Genomic DNA, 17535 nt, shown 5'->3' with positions numbered 1-17535 from the left:
GATGTGTTCTTTTCATAACAAATGTATTTTTAAAGCTCAGGAAGACCACTTGGGATACTTTGCAACTTTGTAAAGATGATTTTTTCCACCACCTTGATCAAGTCAACTATTTTTAAAAATTGAAAACGAGTATAAAGCATTTTTCCTGACTCCATTAACTGAATTGTGTATTGAGTTTGAGTACTCAGTCCGATAAAATATACTCTTTAATGTCACTCCATGTGGAAACTTTAACTTTCATGACATGGCTGTGAATAAATTGGAAATGAATTCCAGCCTGTGTCCAACTCGTCAGACATACTCTGAGATATAAAAAGAAGGTTCTTGTTTGTTTGTCTCCCCGTTTTCATGCTATGATTTCACAGTTTTGTTCCTGACCTTCAGTTTCTAGATTGATTAGATTTTTAGATTAGATTACTTCCAGTGTGGAAACAGGCCCTTCGGCTCAACAAGTCCACACCGACTCGCCGAAGCGCAACCCACCCGTGCTCCTACATTTACCCATTACCTAACACTACGGGCAATTTAGCATGGCCAATTCACCTGACCTGCACATCTTTGGACTGTGGGAGGAAACCGGAGCACCCGGAGGAAACACATGCAGACACAGGGAGAACGTGCAAACTCCACACAGTCAGTCACCTGAGGCCAACGTACACAGACCAATAGTCTGTGTACTTTGCAACAGGGCAGCCCAGTGTTTGGCACAAGTGGCAGGAAGAATTGACCAAACGCCTGGCAGAGTTGGAATTGAGTCATGAGGCACTGGATGACCTGGCAGATGACCAGGATTCGTTTGATGAGGACTTTGGGCTGAGCTGTAGCAAAGTGCAGCAGCCAGTACAGGAGGCCCATTCTCCAAAGGATATGCCTCTGAAAATCCAAAGGGAACCTTATTTTTCTGTAGCTCCTGATGCTTTAGAGGTTGAGAAGATGGTTCATGCAGCGGCTGAGGAAGTGGAAGGAACTTGGCCACGATCCAGGAGATCTACGAATACCCCCAGACTATCTTGAGAATAATAAATGGAAAGATGTAGAGAGTGTGAGCAAAAGAGTTTTTTTGTGAAGTGAGCTTCAGCTTTTGCGTTTGAACACAAAATTGTTTTTTTCTCAATTCAGCAAGAAAGGTGAGTTAAGAGTGCTCCACAGCAGCTCTGATTGATGATATGCATAACAGAGCATGTTAAAAAAAAGCATTAACTCGATCCTGATGACTGCTTTGAATTCAATTTCCCATTTTGCCCCTTCCCTAAAAGTCCAAAGCCCCTTTCTCCTCCACTGTTTGTACTCTCCCATTATTAATTTATCAGCATCAACCTCATCCTGTTATTCACTAAATCCTATCTATCGCCACTTCGCCAACTCTGAGAATCTATAGTTTCTGTTTCTATTTACATGGTGTCTCTTCCAGTCACTCATTTTGTTTTATTTTTCTGTATCATCTGTCTTTTCATTGGTTGATAATACAACATATAATTATTAATCATCTTCTTAAAACTCTCCAGAATCTTGATCTTCCACAGGTCACTCCATAATTTTCAGACGAAGAAAGCCTTACAGGTTGCACTTTTCAGTCTGAATTTGTGCTGTGTTGAGGTTCCCAAAATTGACCAAAATATTCTAAGATCTTCTGGAACTTAATCGCTTAAATTGTTTGTGTGCAGTTGGAAGTGTCAGGTTTTTTTTAATGGCCATATCGGTCACTTTCAATGGCCTGTATGTTTGAATACTTTGTGGCCTTTTTCTCTGATCTGATTAGGATCTTCCCATTTCAGGTGTAATTCCTTTTCTTATCCACTCAATGTATTACTTCATCTCACTCTCAACTTCAATTCCATCTTCCGGTAAATATTCTTCTGTATCTGTCACTGCAGAACAATTCCATCTCTGTCCCTTCAACCCAAGTTGGAATCATTTAGTTTCCTTCTCTTAAATTCCCAAGTCAGGATTGTGTTTATTACTATAACAATTAAGGGCAATCTGAGCATGGGCTCCTGTGGGCCTCTTCCATTCTCCATACCTTTCTCGTGTGAAATCTTTATTTTACCCTGACCTGCATTTTCCCAACCACCCCTCTCATTTGACTTTGCTCCCCTTCATTTGAGGTGCTTTTGAGTTTTGCCACTGGTCTCCTCAGAGGTAACTTCTTGAAATAATTTCTGAAAATCCATGAAAACCATGTACACTTTTTCTCGTACTAATCTGCTCTTTTATTAATACATCCTTGTCAAATTATTTGATAGTTCACAACCTGCTAATTAGAAATTCATGCTAATTGCTTTTGATTAGCTACTGTCTATTGAAGTGCTCGTATTTATCTCCATATTTTTAACTCTTAATTTACCAACAAATGAAGCAAAACTAACTGATTGAGAAATTCCTGTTTTTCTTATTTTGATCGAGGAGTTAGCTGCCCTCCAACCCTCTGGTCAACTTTTAGGAATTAATAATTGGAGCCATGATAGTTTGCTTTCTATTTACAGCATGTCCCACAGATGTCATTCATTTTGTTTCAAAGATTTGCCTCATTTTATGTTGTGGTGCCTTCCTTAGTATTATATTAGTAAGCTTGTCTAATACATCTGCACCTACCCTTGGTCGTTCTGCAATCCTATTAAATCCCTTCTTGAATCTCTCTTTTGCCTTCTCTTCTGCAATCAATGATATTCTAAATGTATCCTTGGTTCAGATTGTGGAGCAAACAGTTGCTATTTTATATATTTTGAACAGTATTCCTTTTTGTTTTCCATGTAGTGATCTAACGAGCTTTTGGGTGGAGGGGGGGTGGGGAAGGGGGGGAAGGGCGTATCTAATATAATTTTTTCTCTGTTAACCTTTTACTTCTTCCAGCTTGTATTTAACGTGACGAGAGAAATTCTCACTGAGATGTTTTCTGAAGACCCCAGTGCCAGCCAAGCCCCATGGATGAAGCCAAGCCGAATTAGCTCTGCCTTCTTCAAACATGCGAGGAATTTAAATGAAGTGAAGGTAATAATTCCATGTAATCCTTTTGTCCTACTTGTCAGTAATAATGTTGCAAATACACTGCTGGTTGAAGCCTCGGATGCTGCCTGACCTGCTGTGCTTTTCCAGCACCGCTCTAATCTAGACTCTGGTTTCCACCATCTGCAGTCCTTGTTTTTATCTGGAGCTAAAATATGTAGATTGTGTAAGTGAACAGTGGCCACTATCCTGACTTGGAATTCTGCCACTGCTTCTTGCAAGTCCTTCCCTAATGAGATTGTGGGTCTAGGTTAGCACCATCTTGTCAAGATTAGAGGGGTGCTGGTGTAGCACAGCAGGTCAGGCAGCATCTAAAGAGCAGGAAAAATCAACGTTTCAGGCAAAAGCCTTTCATCCTCGGATGCTGCCTGACCTGCTGTGCAACGCGAGCACCGCTCTAATCTTGACTCTGATCTCCAGCAACTGCAGTACCCTCTTCCGTCTACCATCTTCTCAAGGACAACTAGGAAGGGGCAATAAATGCTAGCCCACATTTATATAAGCGCCCACATTCCATGAATGAACAAAAAAAAATTACTCAAAGTTCATTGAGCACCAAGGAACTCTATTTTAATTCTAAACTCCTCAATGAACATTTTTAAAATGACTCCTAGGGTCTGGGCATCGCCGGCTGGCCAGCATTTATTGACCGATCCTAGTTGATTTTGAGAAGCTGGTGAGCTATCTTTTGTAACCACTGCAGTCCATGTGCTGTAGGTAGACCCACAATGCCCTAAGGGGGGGAAATTCCTGGGATTTGATCCAGCAATCCTGACGAACCAGTGATAATTTTCTAAATCGGAATGGTGTGTGGTTTGGAGGGGCTTTTGCAAGTGACAGTCCTGTGTATCTGCTGTTCTTGTCCTTCTAAATCTAAATGGTCACAGATTTGGGAGGATCTGGCTAAAGATCTTTGAATTTCTGCAATGCATCTTGTAGATTGTACACACTACTGCTACTAAGTGGAGGGTGGTGGAGGGCCTGGCTGCTTGCAGATGTGGTGCCAATCAAGTGTCTTGGATGTGGCGAGCTTATTGTTACTGGAGCTGCACTCCTCCAGGCAAGTGGGGCGTATTCCATCAGACTCCTGACTTGTGCTATGTACTCGGTGGATTTGCTATGGGGATTCAGGAGGTGAGTTATACACCACAGTATTCCAAGTCTCTGACCTGCCCTTGTAGCCCACAGTATTATATGATGAGTCCAGATGAGTTTCTGGTCCATGGTACCCTATGATGTTCATAGTGAAGGATTCAGTGATGGCAACACCATTGAATGACAAGGGCCGTTGGTTGAATATTCTGAGAGTTATAGAGTTGTACAGCTCAGAAACAGACCCTTTGGTTCAACCTGTCAAACTGACCAGTTATCCGAGATAAAACCTAGTCCCCTCGCTAGCGTTTGGCCCTTTTTCCTCTGAAAACCTTACTATTCATATACTCATCCAGATCCCTTTTAAATATCTTTATACAGTCGCCCCTCAGCCTCCGATGATGCAGGGAAAATAGCCCCAAACAATTCATCCTCTTCCTATAGCAGAAACCCCCCCAACCCTGGCAACATCCTTGTAAAGCTTTGCATAACCCTTTCAAGATTCACAAAATCCCTCTGAGAACAGGGAGTCCAGAATTGCACACGGTATTCTAATCGAGGCCGAATCAGAGTCATGTACAGCCGCAACGTGATTTTTCAACTCCTAAACTCAATGCTATGACCAATAAAGGCAAGCATAACAAACACCGCCTTCACTATCCTGTCTACTTGTGACTCCACTTTCAAGGAACTATGAATATACATTCCAAGGTCTCTTTATTCAGCAACACTTCCCAGGACTTTACCATTGAGTATATACGTCTTGCCCCAATTTGCCTTTACAAGATGCAACACTGTCCACTACACCTCTATTTTTAGTGTCATCTGCAAACTTACTAACCATACTATGTCCCATGTTCACATCCAGATCATTGATGTAACCTAAGAAAAGCAGTGAACCCAACACCGATCTTTGTGGCACTCCATTGGTCACAGGCATCCTACTGGAGCTGGTCATTGACTGGCAGTTTGGGTGCAAAACTTACTTGCCTCTTGCCAGTCCAACCTGCATATTGTCCAGATCTTGTTGCCTTTGAACATAACCCCTCAGATACTGAATCTATGAATGGTACTGAATATTGTGCAACCATCCGCACTTCTGACCTTATGATGGAAGTAAGGTCAGGAACTGAGGAACCCCATTTTACTCTGATCTCCCCAGTGATCCTCGAGGAACCTCATTTTACTCCCAACTGGAGAGACAATGTAATAGCTCTGAGTGTTAGCCATGGCTCAGTGGCACTCTTCCTCAGTCAGCAGAGGGGATGAAGCAAACACTGAAGTGAAATCCTGGATGACAGTCCTGGTGCAGCACTGAAATATTGTTTTCAAAGTGAGGCCCCATTTTTCCCATTTGGGTGAGTTTTTTAAAAGAGTTTTGATGTGACATTGAAGAGGAGTGGAGTTCTCCCTCATGGTCCTGGTCAATCTACTACATGAGTCAGTATGGCTCAACGTTTACTGAACCACTTCTCAAATTTGTGGGAACTTGCTGTGTGAAAGTTTGTTGCAGCTTTTGACGATATTATAATAGTGAATATACTTCAAAGGCTGAGAACAACATGCTGCAAGTGTGAAATGTGATGTATATTTGCAAGTTGTTTTTGACAATTTGAGGTTCAGGTGGATGACTTGAGCATTGGTTACAAAGTATTGTCCAGCACAAAGACCAAGTTCTTTACTGTTGCAACAATGCAACTTCTCTTTTACTGTGGCACTGACATTGAAGTGTTCACTGGATGACTCCTCCCAGTAACTCAGACTTGCAACACTGCAATGTGAACTTTGTACCACGGTCTAAAGTCAACATCAAGCAGCTCATTGTCTAGCCTGACTTCCCTTTGAGCACAGTTTGTAAAGTGTTGCACTTTGCCAGGGGCTGAGAATGGGCACGTGTAAATCAGCTTTTCATCCACAGAGCAAATTTGGGACTGTTCATTTCCTTTGCTTTGTCTTTATAACTCGACTCTGAAGTGTCTTCAGTCTGAGGGACCCCTTTTGTCCAAATTAGTTGGTGATTAAATTGTTCTTTTGTTAAGGAGACCAGTACATTTTGCAGTGACTTTACATCAGAGAAATGTGCCTTTTGGCCCAACAGATTCGTGCAGTTATTTCGTCTCCATGCAAGTCTACTCCCACTTTGTTCCATCCCATCAGTGCGTCCTTCTGTATGTTTCCCCCTGAGGTACTTACCCAATTGCCCCCGAAACAAATTTGGGACTGTTCATTTCCTTTGCTTTGTCTTTATAACTCGACTGTCATGTGTCTTCAGTCTGAACTGTACTATTTCCCACACCTACATTTCCAGGCGTGTTCCTTGCCTCTGGTGGTGTTAGCCGAGAAACCTATCAAACACTTCCTGCCTGGAGCCACGTGAGGCAGTGGTCAGTGGCTAGGACATATAGCTTTGATTAACTCATCTGTTAAACTGAGAATGATGTGACCTTCCTGAAATGCTGGGTTCACTGTATCGATCCACGTCAGCCCCAGTATTTATTGTGAGACCTCCCATAGCGCTGATCTTGAGTTGTCTGCCTACAGTCTATGAAAGGCAGATCATTTCTGGAATTCGACGGAGCAGAGGCTTCTTAGAAGGTGCTGTTGGCAAAGTGCTGAACCATGTAATGCAGTGAATCATTAAGTGAAATAATTAATTTTCTCCAACAAGGTCTTAGGCAAGGGAAAATGTCAAACCTTCTCACAATTTGGGAGTGTTGCATGCTACCTTAATGTTGTTTTGTATATGCTTTCGGATCTCACTGATCTGATTCACTTCAATTGTCATTACGTTTTCAAGCATTTAGCAGATTTTTGTTAACTAGAACATGCATTGAGTTTCATCCAATTTTGCATCTTCATTGAGCAGTTTTAGAGTAGGAGAATGGATTGTTTAGTCTGTGTATTTAGGGTGTTTGCAACAGCTGCCATTTCTCCTGTGCTTCTCTCCCCAGATCTTCATTTCTAATGAAGTTATGATGTTGTTTGGATTCAACCAAGAGCAATAGCAGAAGACAGCTTGGTAGAAGATGAAGAAATTTGGCAGGAGAAAACATGATTGGATGACCCATATTTTGGTAAGTGCTTCAGTTTCGGAATTGTTCAGTTTTACATTGTAGCATTACGTCACAATTATGAACACTGCATCCTACATCAGAATTTTCTATTATTTCAAATGACAAAGGTTTTATCTGTTTTTGGCTTACCTGTCTGGTTCTCCTGCACACATCCCGAAAATGCGTCAACTTTCTGATTGAATTGAAAACTTGGGTCCTCACTGGAGTAATTTGCTGAATACCAAATCCTACTATTCCTTAGTTGCCAGAAAAGTTGAAAAAATATTCAGAAGTGCATTGATTTCAGTGCAGTTGGCAAAATAGTGTCATGTGTACTTCTTTAAATCCCAATGTTTGATTTCACTTTCTGTCCATGTTTCTTTCAGTCCTATGATGAGTTTGTAAAGAAGACCGAAGCTGAACTCAGTACAGATCTTGATGTTGCCAGCTCAAACTCAACCAAACCGCAGATTAAAACTCTGTACTCCACTGCTAGTGAGAAACCGAAGATTAAACCGCCCTCTCTGCAGAGTTACTTTCAGTAATGGGTGTAATTGTAACTTTACGAAGGGATGCCTCTTGTATTTCTCTTTTATGCCCTAGTGGAACCCCTTTTGTCCAAATAAGTTGGTGATGAAGTGGTTCTTCAGTTAAGGAGACTAGTACTTTTACAGAGACTTTACAGCACAGAAACGTGCCTTTTGGCCCAACAGACTCATGCAGTTATTTAGTCTCCATGCGACTCTACTCCCACTTTGTCTTATCCCATCAGTGCATCCTTCTGTATATTTCTCCCTGAGGTACTTATCTAATTTCCCCTTTAACAAATTTGTGCTATTCAACTTCAGCATTCCCGGCTCTAGCAAGTTTCATGTTGTCACCTTTCTCAGGGAATAATGTTTTGTTTTGAATTTGTGATTCAATTTGTTAATGTTAACTTCCTGTTCAGTCAGCCTCACAAGTGAAAACACTTCTCCCTCTATGCAGCTCAGGCACCTTCAGCGAGGACCAGATGCCTGACGGGAAGGTAACTTGAAAATGTAATAACTTAGCTCGGGAGTTCAGTGTTCTTCAATTCTTCGGTGGCAAGTGGAGTAGGAGGAGCGACAGCGAGGACCAGAGACCTGATGGGAAGATAACTTTGAAATATAAAAACTTACCTTGGCAGAGCGAACACTGAGCAGGATTGGACATGAGACTGCTGGCCAAGTGAGGCTTTTAAAGGAGCAGCAGAGGGAGAGGGCACAGCAAGGCGCAGCAGACTGGTGGGTATATATGGGCAGCAGCTGAATCCCAAGACGCTACACGTGTAGTGTCACCCCCCACCCCCCGCCCCCCCTCACCAAAAAATGGCCTCCTGTGTGTTGCTAAGGTGAGGTGTTTCAATTTATATTTCTTGTGTATTGTGGGATTGATTAAAAATTGGCTATTAGTTGGTTAGTTGAATAAGACCATAGAGAAGTACTAGAAATTCATTAATTCATAAACTTGTATAAATGAATTAAATAAGTAGAGATGGCTGGACAGGTGATGTGCTGTAGCTGTATGGTGCGGGAGCTGGCTGATCCCATTGTGAAGGGCAGTGACCACATCTGCAGCAAGTGTTGGTTGCTAAAAGAACTCCGGATCAGAATTAATGATCTGGAATCTGAGCTTCAAACACTGCGGCACATCCGGGAGGCAGAGAGTTACCTGGACGCTTTGTTTCAGGAGGCAGTGACACCCAGGTAGATAAAGTAATTCAAATTCAGTTAGTGATCAGGAACAACAGGGTGTGACTGTAAGTGAGGCAGGTAGGGGGACTCTGAGTTCAGGAGTGGAGGAGCCTCAGTCCTTGACCTTGTCCAACAGATATGTAATTTTTGCCTCCTGTATGGGTGAGGAAAAGGGCTGTGGGCAGGATAAGCCAGCTGACCACTGCAACGTGGTGCAGAAGGCCATACAAGAAGGAGAGTAAAAAGTAGTTACAGGGGATTCTGTAATTAGGGGACAGATAGTATCCTTTGCAAGCCAGATTGGGAATTCCACATGGTGTGTTGCCTGCCCGGTGCCAGGGTGCAGGACATCTCCGATTGGCTTGAAAGGATATTGGAGCAGGAGGGAGAAGATTCAGTTGTTGTGATCCGTGTTGGCGCTAACAGCATAGCCAAGGCTAGGCATATGGGCCTGTGTGGGGAGTATCAAGCACCAGGAAGGAAATTGAAGAACAGGTCCTCGAGGGTCATAATCTCTGGATTACTGCCCGAGCCACGTGCTAATTGTCATAGGGATAAGAAAATTAGGTAAGTAAACATGTGGCTATGAGATTGGTGTGGGAAAGAGGGTTTCCATTTCATGGGACATTGGCATCAATTTTTGGAACCTGGGCGATCTGTACCTATGAGGCAGTCTCCACCTGAACTGATCTGGAACCAGTGTTCTGGCGAAAAGGATGAATCGGGTGGTCACTAGGACTATAAACGTATGAGTCTGGGGGAAGGGAAAGCAACAGGGAGTATGGAGTCAAGTAGAAAGATAAGCAGCGGGTTAGCATGTGTGCAGGGTTTAAGTTCAAGGCAGACTAGAATTGAACCAAAAAAGAAGGATAACTTAGAACATATTAGTAGAGATGTTGGAAATCATGAGGATAAGAAAACTAGCATTAAGGCAGTTTACTTGAATGCTCGTTGCTTTCGTAACAAAGTAGATGAATTAACAGCACAAATCATGGTGAATGACTGATGTGTGTTGGCATCACAGAGAGGTAGTTGCAGGGGGTTCAGGACTGATAGTTAAACATCCAAGGATTTACAACTTAGAGAGAGAGAGAGAGGGAAGAGTTGCCTTTTTAGTTCAGAATGAAATTAAATCTATGGCACTGAATGACATAGGGTCAGATGATGTGGATTCTATGTGGGTGGAGTTGAGAAACCACAAAGGCAAAAAAAACCAAAATGGGCGTTATGTACAGACCTCCCAGCAGTGTTCAGGACTTGGGGCACAGATGTACCACGAAATAGATAGGGCATGTCAAAAAGGCAAGGTCATGAGGATCATGGGGAACTTCAATATGCAAAGGACTGTGTGAATAATGTCGCCAGTGGATCCAAAGAAAGGGAATTCATGGAATGTTTACAGGATGGCTTTTTATAACGGCTTGTGATGGAGCCTACAAGAGAGCAGGCTATTTTGGACTTAGTGCTATGTTATGAGCCAGACGTTGTAAAAGATCTTAAAGTAAGGGAGCACTTCAGAGGCAGCAATCATAGTTGAGTTCAGTCTGCAGTTTGAAAGGGAGAAGGCAAAATTGGATGTAATGGTGTCAAAGTTAAATGAAGGTAATTAAAGGGGCATGAGAGAGGAACTGATGGAAATCGACTGGAAGCAGAGCCTCGTGGGGAAGACAGTAGAGCAACAATGGCATGAGTTTCTGGGTGTATTTGAGGACACCGTACAAAGGTTCAGCCCAAAAAGAAAAGAAAGATTATACGGGGGTGGGGGGTAGGGGGGTGGCGGGGGCATTAGACAGCCATGGCTGACAAAGGAAGTCAGGAAATGTATCAAAGAGAGAGAGCAAACCTATAAAGTGACCAAGAGCACTGGGAAGTCAGAAGATTGGGAAGACTATAAAAACAAACAAAGAGAGAAATAAAGGAGAGGATCAAATAAGCTCACCAGTAATATTAGAAATGATAGTAAAAATTTCTTTCAATACATAAAAAACAAACGAGAAGCAAAAGTAGAAATTGGGCCATTCCAAATTGATACAGGAAGGCTTGTGATGGGAGATAAGGAAATAGCTGAAGAACTTAATCAGTCTTCACAGTGGAAGGCACGAGTAATATCCCAACTGTGAAGGAGAGTTGGGGGCAGAGTTGAGTATGGTATCCATTACAAAAGAGAAAGTGCGAGAAAAGCTAAAAGGTGTAAACATTGCTAAATCCCCTTGCCCAGATGGGCTCCATCCCAGATGTTCTGAGGGATGTATCTGAGGAAATAGCAGAGGCATTAGTTGTCACTGGAGTCAGGGAAAGTCCCAAATGATTGGAAAATTGCTTTTGTATCTCCCTTGTTCAAGAAAGGATCAAGACAAAAGATGGAAAATTATAGGTTGCTTCGCCTAACCTCGGTTGTAGGAAAATTCTAGAATCCATCGTTAAGGATGAGATTTGTAAGTTCTTGGAAGTGCAGGGTCTGATTAAAACAAGCCAGCATGGATTTAGTAAGGCAAGGTCATGCCTGAAAAACTTGTGGGCAATCATTGAAGAGGTAACAGGGAGGTTAGACCAGGGAAACCCAGTGGATGTGATCTATCTAGACTTCCAAAAAGCCTTTGGTAAAGTGCCTCATGGGATGCTGCTGAGTAAGGTGAGTGCCCATGGTGTTTGAGGTGAGCTACTGGCATGGATTGAGGTTCGGCCGTCTGAAAGAATGCAGAGAGTTGGGATAAAAGGTTCTTTCTCGGAATGGCATCTGGTGACAAGTGGAATCCCGCAGGGTTCAGTATTGGGGCCGCAGCTGTTCACTTTATATATTAATGATTTGGATGAAGGGATGTGGGGGCTTTCTGGCGAAGTTCACCAATGATAAGTAGTTAGGTGGACAGGCAGGATGTTCTGAGGAGGTGGGGAGGCTGCAGAAAGATTGAGACAGTTTAGGAGAGTGCTCCAGGAAATGACTGATGAAATTTAACATGAGCAAATGTGAGGCCTTGCACTTTGGAAAAAAGAATACAGGCCTGGAGTATTTTCTAAATGGTGAGAAAATTCATAAAGCCAAAGTACAAAGGGATCTGGGAGTGTTAGTCCAGGATTCTCTAAAGATTGACTTGCAGGTTGAGGCCGTGGTGAAGAAGGCAAATGTAATGTTGTCATTTATCTCAAGAAGGTTGGAATATTAAAGCAGTGATGTGCTACTGAGATTTTATAAAGCTCGAGATAAGCCTCACTTTGAACACTGTGACCTATTTTGGGCCTCACACTTCAGGAAGGACATACTGGCACTGGAGTGTGTCCAGCGGAAATTCACATGGATGATCCCTGGAATAGTAGGCTGAACATGAATATCTGAGGATCCTGGGATTGTATTCATGAGAGTTTAGAAGGTTGAAGGGAGATCTACAAGAAACTTACAAGATAATGCATGGCTTAAAAAGGGTGGACGCTGGGAAGTTGTTTCCGTTAGGCAGGAAGACTAGGACCCATGGGCACAGCCTTAGAATTAGAGAGGGTCAATTTAGAACGGAAATGAGGAGGCATTTCGTCAGCCAGATAGTGGTTGGCCTTTGGAATTCATTGCCACAGAGGGAGGGATGTTAAATGTCTTCAAAGCAGAGATTGATAAATTCTTGATCTCGCAAGGAATTAAGGGGTACGAGGAGAGTGTGGGTAAGTGGAGTTGAAATGCCCATCAGCCATGATTGAATGGTGGAGTGGACTCGATGGATCGAATGGCCTTCCACTCCTATGTCTTATGGTCTTCATTTTTAAACTTCTCTATCAAATCTCATTTTCAAAGTTCTCTATCCGGTCACTAGTTTATACAATTAATGGTTGGGCCCTGGAGAGTGTTGCTGAATGAAGACACCTTGGGATGTAGGTGCATAGTTTCTTGAAATAGGAGTTGCCAGTAGAAAGGGTGGTGAAGAAGGCATTTGGCATGCTTACCTTCAATGGTCAGAACATTGACTGTAGTGGTTGAGGCATTGCATTGCAGCTGTACAGGACATTGGTGAGGCCTCGTCTGGAATACTGCATACAGTTCTGATTACCTTTCCACAGGAAGGATGTTAAACTTGAGAGAGTACAGAAAAGATTTACAAGGATGTTGCTGGGACTGAGTTATAGGGAGAAGCTGAATAGGCTAAAGTATTTTTCCCCAGAGCATTGGAGGCTGAAGAGTTTTTGCAGAGGTTTGTAAAATCATGAGGGTCATGGATAGGGTGAATAGCCAAGATTTCTTTTCCAGGGCAGGGGTGTCATAAACTAGAGGGCAAAGGTTTAAGGTGAGAAGTGAAGATTTAAAAAGGGCCTGAGATGTAACTTTTTCAGGCAGAGGGGGCTGCATACATGGAATGAGCTGCCAGTGGTGGAGAGGGGTTCGGTTTTAACTTTACAAAAGCATTGGGATGGGTACATGAATAGGAAGGGTTGAGAAGGATATGGACCAAATGCTGGCAAACTGGGACTAGGTCACGTTGAGATATCTGGTTTGTGCGGGTGAGTTGGGTCTGTTGTAGAACTGACTCTATGACCCCTTGCCTTTTGACCCCCTTGCTCATTCAATCTTTTGAGATGAAATATTTCATGACCAGAACTATCCGAAGTTTAACATTTTCTTAAGAAAAGATGCATTTGTAATGAAGTCGATCTGTTTATTCTGTATATGAAAAAGAAAGAGAATAAATCATTATTTTTAAAGATGAAATGATCATTAAAGATGAAATGATGGCTGAAGGTTGCATTTGACATAAAACCTATATACTTGCTGCTGCAGAATATTATATGTTCATACAGAATATAATCAGTTCTATTGGGTGAGTTTTTGAGATGTGCCTTAAAGCAGTCGAGTGGGTGAAAGATTTCTCCAAAGTATTGAGTATTGTTGGAATGGAGAACTGCCACATATACTGTGATCCAACCCCCACGCTGTAATTTTTCAAACAATGAAATGGACAAGATCACTGCCCATTCATATTCAATACCCTTTTATACATGAAATGTGACCTTTTGTTTTGCTTCCCACTTCCCTATCTCTATCTCCTGAGGATCTGATACCTGAATACAGGCTGAGATAACTAGTTGTTGTCAGGAACAACCACTGACCCATGCTGTTACTAACTTAAGTGGGAACAAAATGGCTTCTCAATGCAAATAATATGACAAAATGTCTTCTAGGCTGCAAATTGACAATTCTGTTAAAAGCTGCATAAAATAGCTTTTAACACTGTTAGAGCTGCATAATTGACTAATCACAGTCTGCCTCAATAGTGATTAGCAGACAATGCTTCCTTTACAGCATAGAAATAACTAGACTAGATGAGACATTACTGGCCACCCTTACTGACCTTCAAGTGCCGATGGCAAGACTGGTTAGTGAAGTTAGGGTGGCTTAAGTGTTGGAAAACAAAGTTGGTTCCCAGGAAATATCATTGGACCGAGTAGCTGTCAGTTAAGTTTGTTTCGTAAGTTAGTTGGTAATTGTCTGAATGTACTATACGATAATGGCCTGTACCTTTCTTTAAGAGAAGTATAAAAATGTCTGTTTTAAGGGGTGTAGGTTTGCTTGCTGAGCTGTAGGTTTGATATCCAGACGTTTCATTACCTGGCTAGGTAACATCATCAGTGGCGACCTCCAAGTGAAGCGAAGCTGTTGTCTCCTTCTTTCTATTTATATCTTTCTCCTGTATGGGGTTCCTGGGGTTTGTGGTGATGTCATTTCCTGTTCGTTTTCTGAGGGGTTGATAGATGGCATCTAGATCTATGTGTTTGTTTATGGCGTTGTGGTTGGAGTGCCAGGCCTCTAGGAATTCTCTGGCATGTCTTTGCTTAGCCTGTCCCAGGATTGATGCGTTGTCCCAGTCGAAATGGTGGTTTTTTTCATCCGTGTGTAGGGCTACGAGAGAGAGAGGGTCGTGTCTTTTTGTGGCTCGCTGGTGTTCGTGTATCCTGGTGGCTAACTTTCTTCCTGTTTGTCCTATGTAGTGTTTGTGGCAGTCCTTGCATGGAATTTTGTAGATGACGTTGGTTTTGTCCATGGGTTGTACTGGGTCTTTTAAGTTTGTTAGTTTTTGTTTGAGAGTGTTGGTGGGTTTGTGTGCTTACTAGGATTCCGAGGGGTCTCAGTAGTCTGGCTGTCATTTCTGAAACTTCTTTGATGTATGGTAAGGAGGTTAGGGTTTCTGGCTGTGTTTAGTCTGCTTGTCGTGGTTTGTTCTTGAGGAATCTGCGCACTGTATTTTTTGAGTATCCGTTCTTCTTGAATACGTTGAATAGGTGGTTCTCTTCTGTTTCCGAAGTTTGTCTGTGCTGCAGTGTGGCTCGTTGGAATAGTGTTCTGATACAGCTTTGTTTGGAGGTCGCCACTGATGATGTTACCGAGCCAATGAAACGTCTGGATATCAAACCTACTGCTCAGCGAGCAAACCTACACCCTAAATCTCAACCTGAGCTACAAACCGTCACAAACCTTGCAAATATCTGTTTTAAGCCATATGCGCAGCTCCTCTGAGGAACATGGAAGTGTATAACCTCTCTGTTTGTGGACAATCTGTGCCTGGTCGTATGAAAAATAAAGAATGAAATGTTAAAGAACCAGACCAATTGTGAGAGGTTTTTTACCGATCACGGAACAGAGAGACCCCACCCCCCCCCCCCCCCGCCCCACCCCCTCAATTCCACCGGGGGTCCAGATGTTCACTGCCAGTATTGTCTGAAGAATGTCTTCCTCCAGCTTGGCAAACCAGGTGCATATATGTTGACTGTTGTATCATCAGATCAGTACAGTAACGTGCTTTTTTTTTCAATTCTATCATGAATTGGAGTGGGAATTATTTTGCTTTTCTCTGAGACTTTTTTGACAGCTAACTGTCTTTTCATTATTGTAACTCCTATAAGACAGATGTACAGAAAGCTGGTTTTGTAATTTAAAGTATGACTCACAACTGGAGATAAGTCGTATTGCGTGCAATTCTGGTCTCCTTCCTAACGGAAAGATGTTGTGAAACTTGAAAGGGTTTAGAAAAGATTTACAAGCATGTTGCCAGGGTTGGAGGATTTGAGCAACAGAGAGGGGTTAAACAGGATAAACAGGTTAGGGCTGTTTTCCCTGGAGTGTCGAAGGCTGAGGCGTGACCTTCTAGAGGTTTACAAAATCATGATGGGCAAAGTCTTTTCTGTGGGGTGGAGTAGTCCAGAACGAGAGGGCATAGGTTTAGGGTGAGAGGGGAAAGATATAAAAGAGATCTAAGGGGGAACGTTTTCACACAGAGGGTGGTACGGAAATGGAATAAGCTGCCAGAGGAAGTGGTGGAGGTTGGTACAATTGCAACATTTAAAAGGCATCTGGATGGGTATATGAATAGGAGTGATATGGGCCAGGTGTTGGCAGGTGGGACTAGTTTGGGTTGGGATATCTGGTCGGCATGGACGAGTTGGACTGGAGGGTCTGCTTCCGCGCTGTACATCCCTATGACTCTGATAGCAATTTATGACGATCTAGTGGAAATAAAATCGTGCAACAATTTTGTGATTCTGCCTGGAGTTATCACTTTCAGTTGTCAGTTTTACCTATTGCTGACTGTACTGAAGGTTAGACAGAAATGGGGGAATGTTGCTCATTGAAAGTGATTAAGTTAGACTTCTACAGAGATAAGTCTGGACAGTGGGACTATCTAGGTAGCTCTTCGGGGGATGTGACTACAGTGTTTTTAAGGTTGTTGGTCTCCGACCGGTGCCTGCGTAGTCACCTTTGTGATTCGTTTTTACGTATTTTGTCGATCACAAAGTTAGGTCGAACCTCCTCGTGGTTCCCCTTGGTAACGGCCTGGAAGACGAAACTAAACGGGTTGACAGTTTTATCTGTTGGAGAGTTTTAGTCTGGTTTTTACTGATGGTTTTACCTTGACCTTATGGTTGGTTTTACCACGGTTTTAACCTGTACTTTGCTTTTCTGACGATTTTATTATTTTATCCCGTTGTTAAAGCATTACTCTGATCAGGCCGGCTAATACGACCTCATAGAAAAGGTACGAGACGGCTGGTGACCTTTCGGTCAGATTAAATTCAGTTTTGGTGGAGGCGATTATGGCTAACACTGAAAATTCTGGTTGGGTGGGAAACCGGGAAAATAACCGCCCCGCACGGTTGTTATTGGCGGCACTGTGCGCTAAGTGTACTAGCCAAAAAAGGACTAGACAGTCTGTCTCAACTCAGACAGATGAGACCATAATTATTACTCCGGCAAGGTTGTCCTTGGGCAGGCACAAGGAAGCCGTTAAAAATGTCCAGAGTAACTTGGACAGAATTCGAATTGAGGGCTTGATAGAGAAGGCCCCTCTACAGCCCAGTCTTTTTAACAGCAGGACTTATTTTAATTCGAATTTTAAAGGGCCCATTGATTTTAGTCGTAATGGAGAATCGGAACATAGTGAGGAGAGGAATGAAGGGATGGTCATCCACCCAATAATTAGGGAGACTGAAAAACTAGAATTAATAATTAATTATCCAATTGATAATTTTAGTTGTAATTATTGTAAAAATATTTATAATACAACAGGGTTATTTAGGAAACATTTAAAAGTGTGTAGGGGGATTAAATCGATGAGAGTGAGATGTAGCAAGTGTGGTTGGGAAGGGAGCTACCAAGCGGTAGCCTGCCACTATTCTAAATGTAGTATAACTAATAATGA

The sequence above is a fragment of the Chiloscyllium punctatum genome, chromosome 7 (assembly GCF_047496795.1).
Source record: "Chiloscyllium punctatum isolate Juve2018m chromosome 7, sChiPun1.3, whole genome shotgun sequence".
In the NCBI taxonomy this organism is placed as follows: Eukaryota; Metazoa; Chordata; class Chondrichthyes; order Orectolobiformes; family Hemiscylliidae; genus Chiloscyllium; species Chiloscyllium punctatum.
This window is presented reverse-complemented; position numbering follows the sequence as displayed.